General features: G+C 28.1%; 1 long non-coding RNA gene across 1 annotated transcript; it reads left to right on the forward strand.

Annotated features, from left to right (window-relative positions):
• Positions 1–1,203: 1,203 nt before the first annotated feature.
• LOC129960958 (uncharacterized) lies at positions 1,204–13,735 on the forward strand. Its single transcript, XR_008783730.1, has 3 exons — positions 1,204–1,363; positions 3,639–3,771; positions 11,801–13,735. It is a non-coding gene; the product is annotated as an uncharacterized LOC129960958 (long non-coding RNA).
• Positions 13,736–14,002: the final 267 nt, after the last annotated feature.

Raw genomic sequence — 14,002 nt, forward strand, 5'->3', positions numbered from 1 at the left:
TTTAAATAATTGATTTATATTTCCTCACGGTTATTGAAAGAAAACCTGAATAATATATGTCTACTTACTCCAGATATCCTGAATTAAAACAGACAAAATTTAATATTCTTTTTCTTGTACTGATTCATTGAATGTGCATAAAAATTGTGCAGATTTTATTTATATATTTAATTTTTTCAGATTGCTAAGGGAAGGACTGTACATTAAAATTTATAGGAAAAAATCTTTATACAAAATATACTGTCATTAATTGAATAATCAAGTAACAGAAAAATTCATCAAGTATCACTTCAAGAGCTGATTTCATAGGCGTCTGTTATATCTTAAAAGCAATGTGTTTTTTTGTGTATTTACTCTTTTGTTGAATATAGTATTAATTCCTCCACTTCACAGAATTACGATCCATTCTATTTGTTGGAATCCTCGTCTGTCAAAAATATCTTTTTTAATTCTTTATATAAATAATACTTTATATTAAACAAACTAGATTTAAATCATATCCAATTTCACTAATAATCTCATTATTCTTGCAAGTATCCTTAAATTAAAGATTTATTTTGACAAATCCATAATTTATTGTGAATGACAGATTTGTTAATAGGTTGTTAATTAAGTTAGATTTTATAACAAGTTTTAGGTCAGAGGTGTATGTTTTTTTCTCTCTGTGAAATGTTCTTCCATTCCTGGGAATCAAAGATTTTACTCGCATCACTAGAATCCTCAGATTAAATATAGTTGCATCAATTTTAAATATTTTATTGCAAATTAAACTAAATTTAATTTAATTCAGATATGTATTAAAGTTTCAGTATTCTTCCAGCAATCATAAACTGATCATAAATCATCATTCCAGAACACATTTGAATATGAAATTTATATTTAAAAGATTTAACTTGATTGATTTGGATATCTTCCACATCACTTCTGATGTTCATTATTGACTACTTTCCAAAAAACAGAAATACTATAAACACATCATTCATTTCATAGAAGGCGATACATCAAAGATTGTCTTTTACTTTGGGATTCAGTCCTCTATCTTGTAAATATTTTGAGAATTTCAGCCTCAAAAATCATCGATATATATATATATATATATATATATATATATATATATATACATATCGCTGAAGAAAAGTGCGCCACCTGAGTCGATTCTTATCGATCGATTTTCGGAAACCCTCTCACCTCTTGCTAAAAACGAGCAACCGCGCATCATTCTGTTCCGAAACCTGGAAAAGCTCAGACAAGCTCCCATTTCTCTCGAAATCCGGTTTTTCATACGGCTTCATCGTGTTTGTCTTTGGAATGAGTGCCGCCGTTCAGGGCGTCCCCCGACCAGCACAGCCCATGCTGGGAGGAGGTAAGTTTCATTTACTTCATTAAAAACGTTTATTTTCATAATCCACGGTTTGTATACGGAAATCTCCCCAGATCTCTATCTAAACAAATCGATCAATACAGCCAGCTATGCTGCGCACTGAGAAGCCACATTGCCCAACACCACGACGGTACATGTTACCAATTCCACGACGCCACATATGGTAGATACCTGATACATTACAAAAATGTTTTCATCAAGCACGACATTAAGTTCCATCCAGGATATTTGCTAACAGGTTGTGTGGGGCAATCGTTTCCTGATAAAAGCCAGGCGTTTCGACCACGTTTCCTGCAACAGGTGTAGGAAGTAGTTGTTTGTGAACTGGGTATCCATTATTTGGCGGATGTCATTTTAAGTGCGGAAGCAAAATGTCTCGATTAGCTGAATTAATAGATGACATCTAATGACGTTTTAGTGACGTACTTTTAACTGATAGTAATTACATTTAGCTCACTTATTAATTTATACTTTTTATTTTGGCGCAATATGGTCAAAGTAGGATCTTACGTTTTGAAAATCTGTCTGTCAGTCCTAATCAATAATTAAGTATTATATTGTTCTGGTAAAGCACTGGTGCTGTTTATTATAAAAACTAAACATTATCTTGTGAGAAATATCTATACACTGTATTCATAAAAAGAATGAATATCTATAAATTTTTCTGGCTTTTAAAAAAAACTTTTTTACATTTTGTTATTTCTTCTTTAAGATCTTAATATTATCAGCAATTTAATATGTTTATTTAATTTCTTCAGTGTAGTTACTTCTAAAAAGAAACATTTTCGCAATTAAAATCGAAATATTTTGTTCGTATGAGGATAGAGATTTTATATAAAAAAATGAAGTACTCGCATTACATGTTCCCAAATTTATTTCCTGAATGGTATCTTTAATGAAAGATTTCGTATAAGCTCCAATATTTAATAGCTAACTTTTAAATCTTTGTGTTTCGTTTATTAAATATTTATTAACAATTCTTTAAAAAAGTGAAGAATTTGAATATCTCATTGAGAAAAATTCGAAGTAATAAAGTTGTTTAAAATAAAACTGATGCGATTTAATTCAGCACAATCTATAATTTTTACAATCAAGTTATGACAGACAATTTGTTTAACAAATGTTAACAGTTTTAGGCATTTGGTTCAATACAAATAATGATTGGAAATTAAAACTTATAAATATTCATTAAAATTTAATTTTAATTAAATTAAATGAAAATTGAATAAATATTTAGTAGAAGGGGGTTCTGCTGTAAAAATATCACTAATTTTGAACCAGAACATAAGCAGTCATCAGCACAAAAATAATTTAAACTTGTGTATGAGAGTGCATCGTAAAATATAGCATTCGTAATTTTCTTAAAATAGATATCATCAGAAAATAGATTTTCGGCATCAGATGCTGAATCTATATTGAATACAAGCGGAAATTGAAACGAATATTGAACGAATTGGTTTAAACACTGCCTGAGGAGTTCTGGATGTCTTGGTGGAGCAAGTTCAGAATGAGAGTCTTGTGTTTAAACTTTAGCAGAAGTTTCCTTATCGGAGTTCATGCATTGAGAGGCTGGATATTTATTGCAGCGAAAATTGGTTCACATTCAACAGAAAAGTTGGATTCTCCTGCGGAATTCACTAAGACAATATTTGTTTTTTTAACCATTCTAAAGCTGTTTATACGTTAGAAGCTTTATTATGAACGGTTAGGTAACTGATAGGCCAAATTGGTAATTGATAGATTGAATATTTATTGCAGCGAAACCTGGTTCACATTATGCCTGAAACAGAAAAGTTGAATTACCATGAGTGATAAATGAAAAAATATTCGTTATTTTAATCATTCTTTTAGAAACTGATTATATGGTAGAATTTTTTTAAAAATAGGTGTCATCTATATCTCTTTTCACACCAAATGAGAAACTACTCAAATCTCTCGATCATTTAAAAATTTCGGGAGGAACATAATATAGGTGCATCTCACTCATATTATTCTGCAAACATTTTTGAATTATATGTGAAACAGTCACTTCACAAATCAAATAACATTATTATTATTTAAAAAAAAACTTCTTTCAAAAACAATTTTTTATTCATCAATACAATCAATTTTAACAGTACAATACAATTTTATAATTGTATTGAATTGATATTTTCTCTCATTTTGTACAAGAAAACAACGATACCCTCAACGCAAATAATCATTATTTCTCAATTTTCTAAATGTGATATTGTTTTAACCTTTCTGTTTTTTAAAGGACGAACTGCAGGCATATATCCCAACATGCGTCCTCCACACTTGAAGCACACTCAGTCGAAGACTCAATTGGAGGAGAAAGCAAAACAGGAAGGCACGAAGAAAAAATAGATATCAATCCTTTGCAGTGTCAGGTAAATATTCTCCGTGAGCCCCGTCCCCCCCCTTTTTTTTTTGAGAAAAAGAAAGCCCCATACAATTGTTTTAAAAGCGATGTTCTTAGTTGATGTGTAGGCTAAAATTATTTCCAAAAAATATGATTTTATAGAACGGTTGAAACGATTTATTGAACTCAGAGGTTATCGCGGGACAAACAAGCTGCTACTGAGTTTGCATTAAATGCACAAGAAAGACTTTTAACATCTAAAGAAAAATTAGACTGTTTTAAATCGATCAAAGTGTAAAAGAATAAAAACTGTTTTATATAAACACTTTTATACTATACTTAAAAGTAAATTTATTTTTATTAATTCATACTTTTATACATTACATAATGTTTTTTTATTATAAATTATAATCTTGAAATAAATCTTTTTCAAATTCAATATTAAGTATAACATTAGTACAAAATCAGTTTAATTAATCCATTAACTGATAAATTAGTTCTAAAATTATTAAAATAGTGTATTGTCTTCGAGAACATATAAATATACAAAATTTTATACCTCTAGCACATCAAGAAATGAGTCAAAAATGGACTACAAAATTCCATCTTCACAAGTATGCGCCAAGTCCAGTTCGATAAAAATGTGTAATAAGCACAATGTTGATATAACGTTTTTTCCCTGATATTTGGCATTTCTTATCCTCTGTACACACAATGTAGTTACATATATTTTACAGTTACATATCATAATACAATGAAGTTGCATATCTATAATTTCGAGAAAATTTTGATGGAATTGGTTACTTTTGAAATTATCAAAGAAAATCTATATTCTGGATATTGCAAGACTTATACTTTTTATCAAAAGGATATAAGTAGTCTTCTAGAAATATAAACGAAGCCCAATAAGAACTTACAATCATAGAAATAATTATATATATTATATCATATTAAATTTAAATAATTGATTGGTATGATTAAAAAAATTATCATATTTTCAATCTTAGTTGACTTGATTGATAAAGTTATTAGACTAAAGGCATTCCAACTTTCCATACAAATAGGTTAATGAAATTTGATTAAAACAAACAAAATAATAATTAAAAAAAATCTACTAACCGTTCGAAATTATCGAAATTATTTTTTTGAAATTAATTTTAAGATTTTCAATAACTTTTTTCTAACTGTGTAAAGAACTATAATTGCATTAATCAATAAAATCATTCACCCAAGCCGTTCCTCTATCCATCCAAAGAAAGTAAAGTTGAGCACCAGATTGAAGAGGAGGAATATGTGCATATACTAACATGCTTAGAATCTTATATCCCTTAAAATCTTATTCCCTTTAAATGCGCCGTTAGTATGAAAAATTTTGTAACATACTGTTCACATACGTCGACTCCAAAAACTAATTATGTGGACAATTATTTTGGTATTCTTACAGCATTCATAAAGAAAGATTAAATTTATCTGAGATGATCAATTAATTAATTAATCACTGAATCAATTAATTCAATTCAATTAATATTTGAATTAATTTATCCCAATCAATCAATTAATCATTGGCTTATTATTTAGCATAAAATAATTATAATTCAATGTTCAATCTTTCTGCAGCATTTTATTTTTTTTATATTTATATTAAAAATATATTGCTCAGACGCATAACTTCTCTCTCTCTCTGTGTGTGTATTCGATTATGTCACATATGTCTTATATTTTTTTCTGAAGGGAAAAAGAAGCATTTTACAGTTTTTAGCTCATCTAGAACTTTTGCATCCTGTAATATAAACGTATTTAATTGTCTTTAAATATTTTTATGAATACTTTTTTTTCTCAAAATTTTTATCGATCAGTCTCAGAATTATTATCTTTCCTTTCTTAAATTAATTCCTATTTCCAGTTCAAAATTTCTTGCTTTTTCTTAATTATTGATTTTTTAAAAACATTTTTATTATTGTATCTTTTATTTTTATTTTACCTTGCTTTAATAATCTAGATTATTTTCCATCAAATGTTACACTATTATGTGCAGTACATTTGCAGTACAGCGAATGAAAGTTTTTGAAATAAAGTAAGTATTTTTGAATTTGAGATTTGTTTGACTGTGGCCTTTGTCAGTTTTGATACAGTAATTAATACTATAACAGATAATAGAAGAAAATAGCCGCTTTTAGAATTTCATCAACGTAAATGCCAGGCTGTTGTTAAAAAAAGGTATACAGTCTAATAAGCCTGAAAAATTCATTTAAGGGTGCACGTTGTTTTAAGATCTATTTGTACTAATTACATCTTTTTTGTTAGTTTTGTTAGTTCATCTCTTTTGTTGTTCCTAGTTGTTAATTTCAAAAAATTAATTTAATATTCCATTATATTTATAAAAATTAATTATAAATAAAGATAAAAATTAGAAAATAATTAAAATAAAAAAAAATCCTAATTTTGAGCACACTAATAAATGTATATCTCAAATTTTGATGAAATTAATTTTTTAGTTTGATAGTTTGTTGCGAATTTGTTCTACAGATTTTAATTTTGTTTGACCGAAACGCTATGGTGATTCTTTCTAAAAATGCTCTGGGTTATATTTTATTTGATAAATATGTAAAATTTATAGATTATTTCTTAGCATGGATCTGTAATTAAAGAGAAATGCCACCAGATAAAATGATAAAAATTTTCAAGACAAAGATAGCAATCAGAAAAATTTAAATGCCAAAATTGCTTTGAAGTGAAGCCGCAAGGCAAATTGAAATAAAAAAAATATTAAAGTTAATTTATCGTAAATAAAACTGCTTCCTTCTAAGAACTATTACTAATATTTAAAACTTATTTCTGAGAATAAAGGTTATTTAGCAACCGTTCCGTATTCGAAGTATCGATAATTATCTATCAAAAAAAGTTGTTTAGATAAGGATTAAACTTCGCGTAATTGTCTTTATTTATAGATTTAAATTTACATTTCAATGTTTCTAATAACTTTTTAATAACTACTTTATATACAAATAATAATTATAAACAAATAAGTTTCGGCTTAATTAATGCTTTTAAATATTTATAGATTTCCAAAGAATTGAAAAACAAAATTTTCAATAGAAATTATTCCTTTTATTCCTCAAAGCGTGTGTTGCAATAATATCTTTTATCTAAAAAAAATTCTTTTCAAGATTTCGTCAGTAATGTAGATAATTCATCGCTTTCTGTTTTGCACTTGAGTATCCAAATAGAAAACGGTGAGTAGTCCATGACATAAATAACCGAATAATACAATCTTAATACTATAATCTCAATTTGAAACGTGCCAATTTCCCTTAGAATGTCGGAGCAATTTTTTTAAAATTTACCTACGTTGGACTATTGACTTTAGAGCTATAAATGTTTTCTTTTATATTGCTTGATTCTAATTCCTATTTTTTAAAAATTATTTTATTCCTACCATTGAAACATTTAATGCTACTTTTTGTAGATTCGTCACCGGCTATAAACAATCTAATCTAATCTAAATCTAAATGTTAGGGCATATAAGGGCATATAAGATGTATAAGGACATCTAAATGTTAGTTTTCCTAACCAGGTATTTTTCCTACCAGGACGCTTTTTAATAAATCCATTACAAAGCAATCATTTAATGAAATCGCATTTCATTTGTTTAATGAAATCGTTTAATGAAACAATGAAATCATTTAATGAAATCGCATGAAATCGCATTATCATTTGTTTAATTATGCAATTTACCTTCGTCTTACATATCGAATTGCTACTCCTGTGGTTCGGGTACAGGTAGAATTCCAGATTTTTCAGCTTTCAAATCCAATGTAGGTGATTAGTGAAAATTTCTGGATTTTCGCTTGTATGGATGATATTATGACAGAACATAGAGCATTCATAAAGATAGTAGTTTAGGTCCTGTTTAAATCATAAAGAATTTCATATTTTCACTAAAAAAAGAAATGCCAGGGTTTGTGTATGATTTAAAAGATAATTTTTTGAATAGTTTGACAGCTTGTCATGGTCGACTTTACTGTTAGTTATATTTAGACGACTGCCTAAAGGCACTACAAATCGAAGACGCTTGTCTGTCATAGGCAACTGCCATTTGTTCGACGGACTTTCGCCCTTCAGACATGTAAAAAACAGAGAATTCGAAATTCGTGTATTTCTTTGATTTTTTTAAAAGTATTGAATAAGACTGAATTAAATACTTACCATTCGTCGAGACTCGAACCTTATCATCTGACCAGTGGCATAAAAAGAGTGGGAAGATGCTCTGGGCAGTGTATTCAGATGTCAATCAATTGCATTGAAAAGAAAGTAAATATTTTTTTCTTTAACTTTCATTTTCTAGATTCTTAAAATTTTAATAACTCTTTTCAAGTGTTTCTTAAAATCTTACACAAAGTTTCTTTCTGTGTATGATTTTAAGAAAAAAAAAAAAACAGTTTTCATTCCTGGATTAGATTTATTAAATGATGCTTATTAAATGTACATGAATTGCTTAGAAGATTTTTCAAAACTTCTAATATATAGATGTTTTAATATACATCTCATTAGTAAAATGGCATTTTTTTTTTTTTTTTTTGTATTGAGTGTTAAAGAATTTGTAACAATTCATTTTTTTATTCTTTCATGCTATATAACGAAATACTTTACAGTATATAATTGATTTTTGGTACTGTTATTATGCGCAGGTGATAATTCATATTTCAAAATTGTATTTGGTATGTGATGAGTTAAGTTTGAAGATGAGTGATTTAGATGGTTCTTATCACTTTTTTCAATTTTCTAGCTATATTTAGTTGTACCTTTCATGAGAGAGTAATTTGGTTTAGTTTCAGGGTAAAAGCATTACAAATAGTTACAAATTAACAGTTAATTTGCTATTCAACTGTGTATTACGATTCGTTTCAATACACATATATAATTATCTAAGTAATACGCAATTACTGTAACTTAATTTAACGATTGACCAAGGATAATCTTAATTATTTTTCGTTTTTTTTTTTTCAAAAATCATTTGATATAACTTTTATAATAGTCATATGAGATACAAAACTTTCACTACAAAACTAGAAATATCTTCACCTTTTCATGAATCAAAATGTAGTTAAAATAATAATACAATTTTCGTCCGTGTTTTTTTATGTCTAATTTATTGATTGGTTATTTGTAGCAATTGTAGTTAATGCTTTCAGTGCACCAAAAATTAAATACATTCAATAACTAAATCAAATTTGGTTGACATAATTCAATTAATATAAGTAATTTGTTGGGAGACTAGCTGTTCGTCGAAGGCGTCTAATTCTTGACATCATGTAATATTAGTTATAAAATGTCTTACAATTATTTAAGCTTTGTTGGTAGATCTCTCTGGTATAAAAGTTCACTGAGAAATAAAAAGCGAAAGGAAGGGGGCGTTCATTCGGTGTATGGCCCGGGCGCCATTAAATGTCGGCACGTCACTGTGCTTATAATAAGTATGAAAAGAAATATAGATAGCGAATGCGTGTAATTTATTTTATCCCTGGGTAAGTAACCACAAGATTTGAACAAGTTTGATAGCTTGTAAAATGCAATAGTATGTAGGTTACAGGTCATTAGATTTGCAGATAAAACTTTGGAATGTTTACAAGGAATTTGTTCCATGGAAAGTGTAGAAACTCTTTGATTACTTAAAAGATATGATTTCAGTAAAAGATAATTTCTTAAATACTTGCAGATAAGAAGGAATTCGAAAGAATAATGGGTTTCGCGGTTCTGCAATATTGTATAAACAGTATTTGTAAGGTTAATCATAGGCGACTTAAAACATCTTCGAGGGTAATTTCGCATTTACCACAAAATATATAATGCAATTAGATACCAAATTGATGTCCTCGAGATTAGCTTCTATTTTGTACTAATCATTTCAGCTATAATAATAATTATTTAAAATAATCAGAATACTTGCTGAATTATCCTGTTTCGCACTTAGCATGCAACATTTTAAATAAAAGCCTGTTTATCTTTCAACAAAATCGAATCGAAGCTGCCGATCATTTTATTAAACATTTTAAAGAACTTATTTACTCAAAGAATAGTTGCCTTTTAAATCTATCATTCCAATAATAGAAAGACAGTTGCTTTTATTTTTAAAATTTACAAACACACCTAAGTATATCGTGCGATATTTTGACAGAAAATGGCGTGAAAAATATACTGTGCTATCAATTATTCTCTTGCATACTCCCAAGGGGCAGGGCGCGTCATATTGTTCAAATTAATTTATTTTCTCCTGGTTTCTCATAAAGAATGAGGTCTAGTGGCTAGGTAACGCATTCAAGTATTTAAAGGTCACCGAATCGATCTTTATCAATCTGTTTCTGAAACTTCGTAGAAACAGAAAATATTGCATTAAATCAAACTGATTAATTAATGTTAGAAGAATTTAATTACGAGAATTAATTTTCTCATTATAATACGCCTTTCTAACATTATTTGCTCAATTTTATAGTGTATTGCTTCTCTCTTTCACAATTCCTTTTGGTGAAATTGTAGTATTTTATTTGTAAAGGTTTAATTTCTGCAGAGGTCAAAGAGATCTGAGAAAGAAAAATAGCGGAAGTGATTTTTTTTTAATCGGAAGTTGAAAAATCATACACATTACGCATAGGTATCGTTTGTACTGTTTTCTATCCACTGATGAATAAAACTTCTGCTTTGAATTTTGTTTCTTTAAAGATCGAGAAGAGTTTCAGATCTAAGAAAGAAGGTAGAAAAACCCACTTTAGCACTGAATATAATAAATAATTGTTTAGGTGATTGGAAGGAGGGGCAATCTGAAAAATTTATAGTTCCTAGGAATTGAACATCTAATTATTTCAAACATTTTTATGTTGCGAAATAGCAGTCTTTTTGCAACAATTACAGATTTGCTTTGTTTGTCTAAACAAGAAGACTCTAGATGTTTATATTACACTGATTGTGCACATTGCAATCATGAATGTTTATATTACATTGCCACGTCACAGCACAAGCTGCGTGCTAATCTCACAATATAAACATATGTTTCATAAGCTTTTCTTCCATTACTCCTTTCAATTATTTATACTGTTGTATTTGTTCATTCTACTTTGACTATCTGAATAATTAGTTTTGGATCTAATGAATATTACTACACTTGTGAACAGAGCACATGTGTGGAACATATTCCTTTATTCATTTAAACAAATGATTGTGATGTGCTCTTTATAGGAAGAGTACAAAGCACGAATTAATCATGGATATAAGATGAATATAATATAATCATGAGAAATAGCTATAAAAATGTGTTCTTAGTAGAACGAATTGTGTTATTGTAATATTAGCAACTAGAAGATTGTCCCATCTGTTAACAATATCTTAGATCTGATTGTTACAGATTAACTAACTTACGTTTTAGTAGAAAATATCATGCACATTGGTACATTGTTTAAGAAAGAAAAAAAAAAAAATTATAATTTGTTGCACACTTTGGATGTAAATGTACGGTAAAATGAAAAAAAAAAAAAAAAAAGTTTTTGATAAAATGACAGAACATGAGTAACATAGAATTATTGCTAAATTCTATGAAAAAGTAAAATTACTCATCTGACAGCCGAGTTCCTGAATGAAGGACGATCCATTCAGCATTTGTAGGCTATATTACTCCGACGACTGTAGTACCATCTAGTGGCATAAATTGTAAATAACGCAACCAATAAATTCTGTTTTTTTTTACCAAACAATTAATTTTTATTTTTTTGCTAAAAGTGACTCCTTCATTGATTTGTGAACTATTAATCTTTAAACATGATAAAAAGCGTGACTTTTTAAAAGTGTTCAAATTCTGTTACCGTGATGATCAAAAAATTCATTTCCATTCTTTTGCTGAAAGTGGCATCTTTTCATCTTCATTGATTTGTGAACTATTGATCTTTAAACACGATCAAAATGAGAGTTTTTAAAGGTCTTATGCCATTCGGTACTATAATGTTATAGTTTTTTAAAATTATTTTTTACTTAAAAAATAGAGTGTTTTAACATTTGCTTTTTGATTTTAGACCCCATTGGAATCATCCTCCGTCTGCCACCCATTGCATCGTTCCTTCAGCCGGAAAACTAATCTGTCCAGCAACCATTGCTTCTGATCGCACTGTGTTCAATAAACTTTAAGAAACGCTTCTTTGCTCATTTTCGCTCATATTGAAACAAATTTTTTTCTTATCTTCATAAGAACTGATATGAAACGTCCTTTGCTGAAAATTCAAATGACTTTCACAAATTGTATGAATTTCGTGCTCATTTTACAAAAGTTAAAAATGTATAAAAACAGAAGCATGATACTCAACAAAAAGTTTGAAATTAACATCTAAAGTTCCATTCATGTTCTGTTTTTTTAATCTTGCTTGTTTCTTAAAGACCTAAAGTTGTTTTCTTTGTTTATGTGTCTATGTTGGCAGCCGATTGAGTTAACAATCTCCTTCAAAAAATTACTTTTTAAATTTTGCAAAAATTTAAAAAATTCTTTAAAGCAAGATTTTTTTCAAACATTTAATGTTGTTTGATATTCATGTGGGTTTTTTTTTTATTTTCGATTTTATGACAGAAATATAAACGACGCCAGAATCAAAGCATTCGAGATTAAATTCCATTTTATGTTAATGAAGGGGGAAATATCATATTATTAGCAATTATTTGTGTACACAGTTCTTATTAGAGCAGAAAAGCTCCAGTTTCTTAGAGTAGTTAATTTAACAACATCTAAATTTAGATAAAGCTTTCTATATTCTCGAAAAATTAGATGCAGATCTATTATTGTTTGTCGTTGCAACAGCAGATGATTAAAAGTGTAAGGACTAAAACATTTTCTAAGGATTCATGTTCTCTACTTCATTCAAATCATATTATCATTAGATTCAATAGAACTCAAATGTGGACTAAGAATATATTGATTAGTGAATGATCATGATCAGGTTGTAGTCGTGTATTTCCACTGACATTTTAGTTTCTCTGTTTAATTATGAATTATAAAAAAAACTACAGAACATTAAATAAAAAGAAAAAAATGTTGTTTCATTAGTGTTGATTTGTGTATTTAGTCTTTATTAGTGCAGAAAACTCCGGCTTCTTAGTATAGTTAATTTAATAATATCTGAATCTAGATAAAGCTTTCTACATTCTTGAAAAGTTAGATATAGATATCGTATGTCGTTGTGACGGCAAATGATAAAAAAAATGGCTTCAATTAAGACACTTGTGTATATAATTCCCATCAGAGTAGAAAAATCCAGCTCTTTAGTATAGTTAATTTAACAGCATTTAAATCTAGATAAAGCTTTCTATATTCTTGAAAAGTTAGATATAGAAATCGCATGCCGTTGTGACGGCAAATGATAAAAAAAGGTGGGAATTATAACACTTGTGCATATAGTTACCATTAAAGTAGAAAAATCCAGCTCTTAAGTATAGTTAATTTAACAGCATCTAAGTCTAGGTAAAGCTTTCTATATTCTTGAAAAATTAAATATAGATATATTATCGTTTGTCGTTATAACGGCAAATAATTAAAAGCGAGAGCCTTACAACATTTTTCTAAAGTTCATATTCTCTATATCATATAAGTCATATTATCATTAGAATCAATAGAATTTAAATGGGAACTAAGATTAGCGAATGATCATGATCAGGACACTTTAGTCTATAGCCGTTTATTTCTTTTAAAACGTTTTCATTTTTTCGTTTCGTAATAATAGAGTTTTTTAATTGGGAAATAAAAATTAAAATGTAATAAATAAATTGTAAATATGATAATTGCAACTTTTAAGAAGCGTTTTAATAAATAAACGTTTAATCGACACTTTTTTGTGAACCTAGCTTTGTATAAAACTTTCTCTCTCATCTTTATTGAAATGTGTGTTCGAAAATATCCCTTTTGCTGGTGTTGAATGTGTAAGCTTCAGATGTGAAAAATAAATTCATTAAAATGATGAAATTCATTTAGTTCTGTTTTCTTTTCCCTACATTTTATTTATAAATTTTGAACACAATGGAAAATTTTTGATCATTTCTATAAATGAATTAAAAAGTGAGTCATATTGTAAGCACTTTCCAAAGTTCCAATAACACACATTAAGCACATATTATTTTAATAAGATTATTTCAGATCAATATTTTGATAAAAATGTAACGAATATTTCTATTTTATGATTATCTTAGATGAAATGGAAGCTTATATTATGCAAAAAAGTTACAATAAAATATCT

Source organism: Argiope bruennichi, chromosome X2, assembly GCF_947563725.1.
Source record: "Argiope bruennichi chromosome X2, qqArgBrue1.1, whole genome shotgun sequence".
Taxonomy (NCBI): domain Eukaryota; kingdom Metazoa; phylum Arthropoda; class Arachnida; order Araneae; family Araneidae; genus Argiope; species Argiope bruennichi.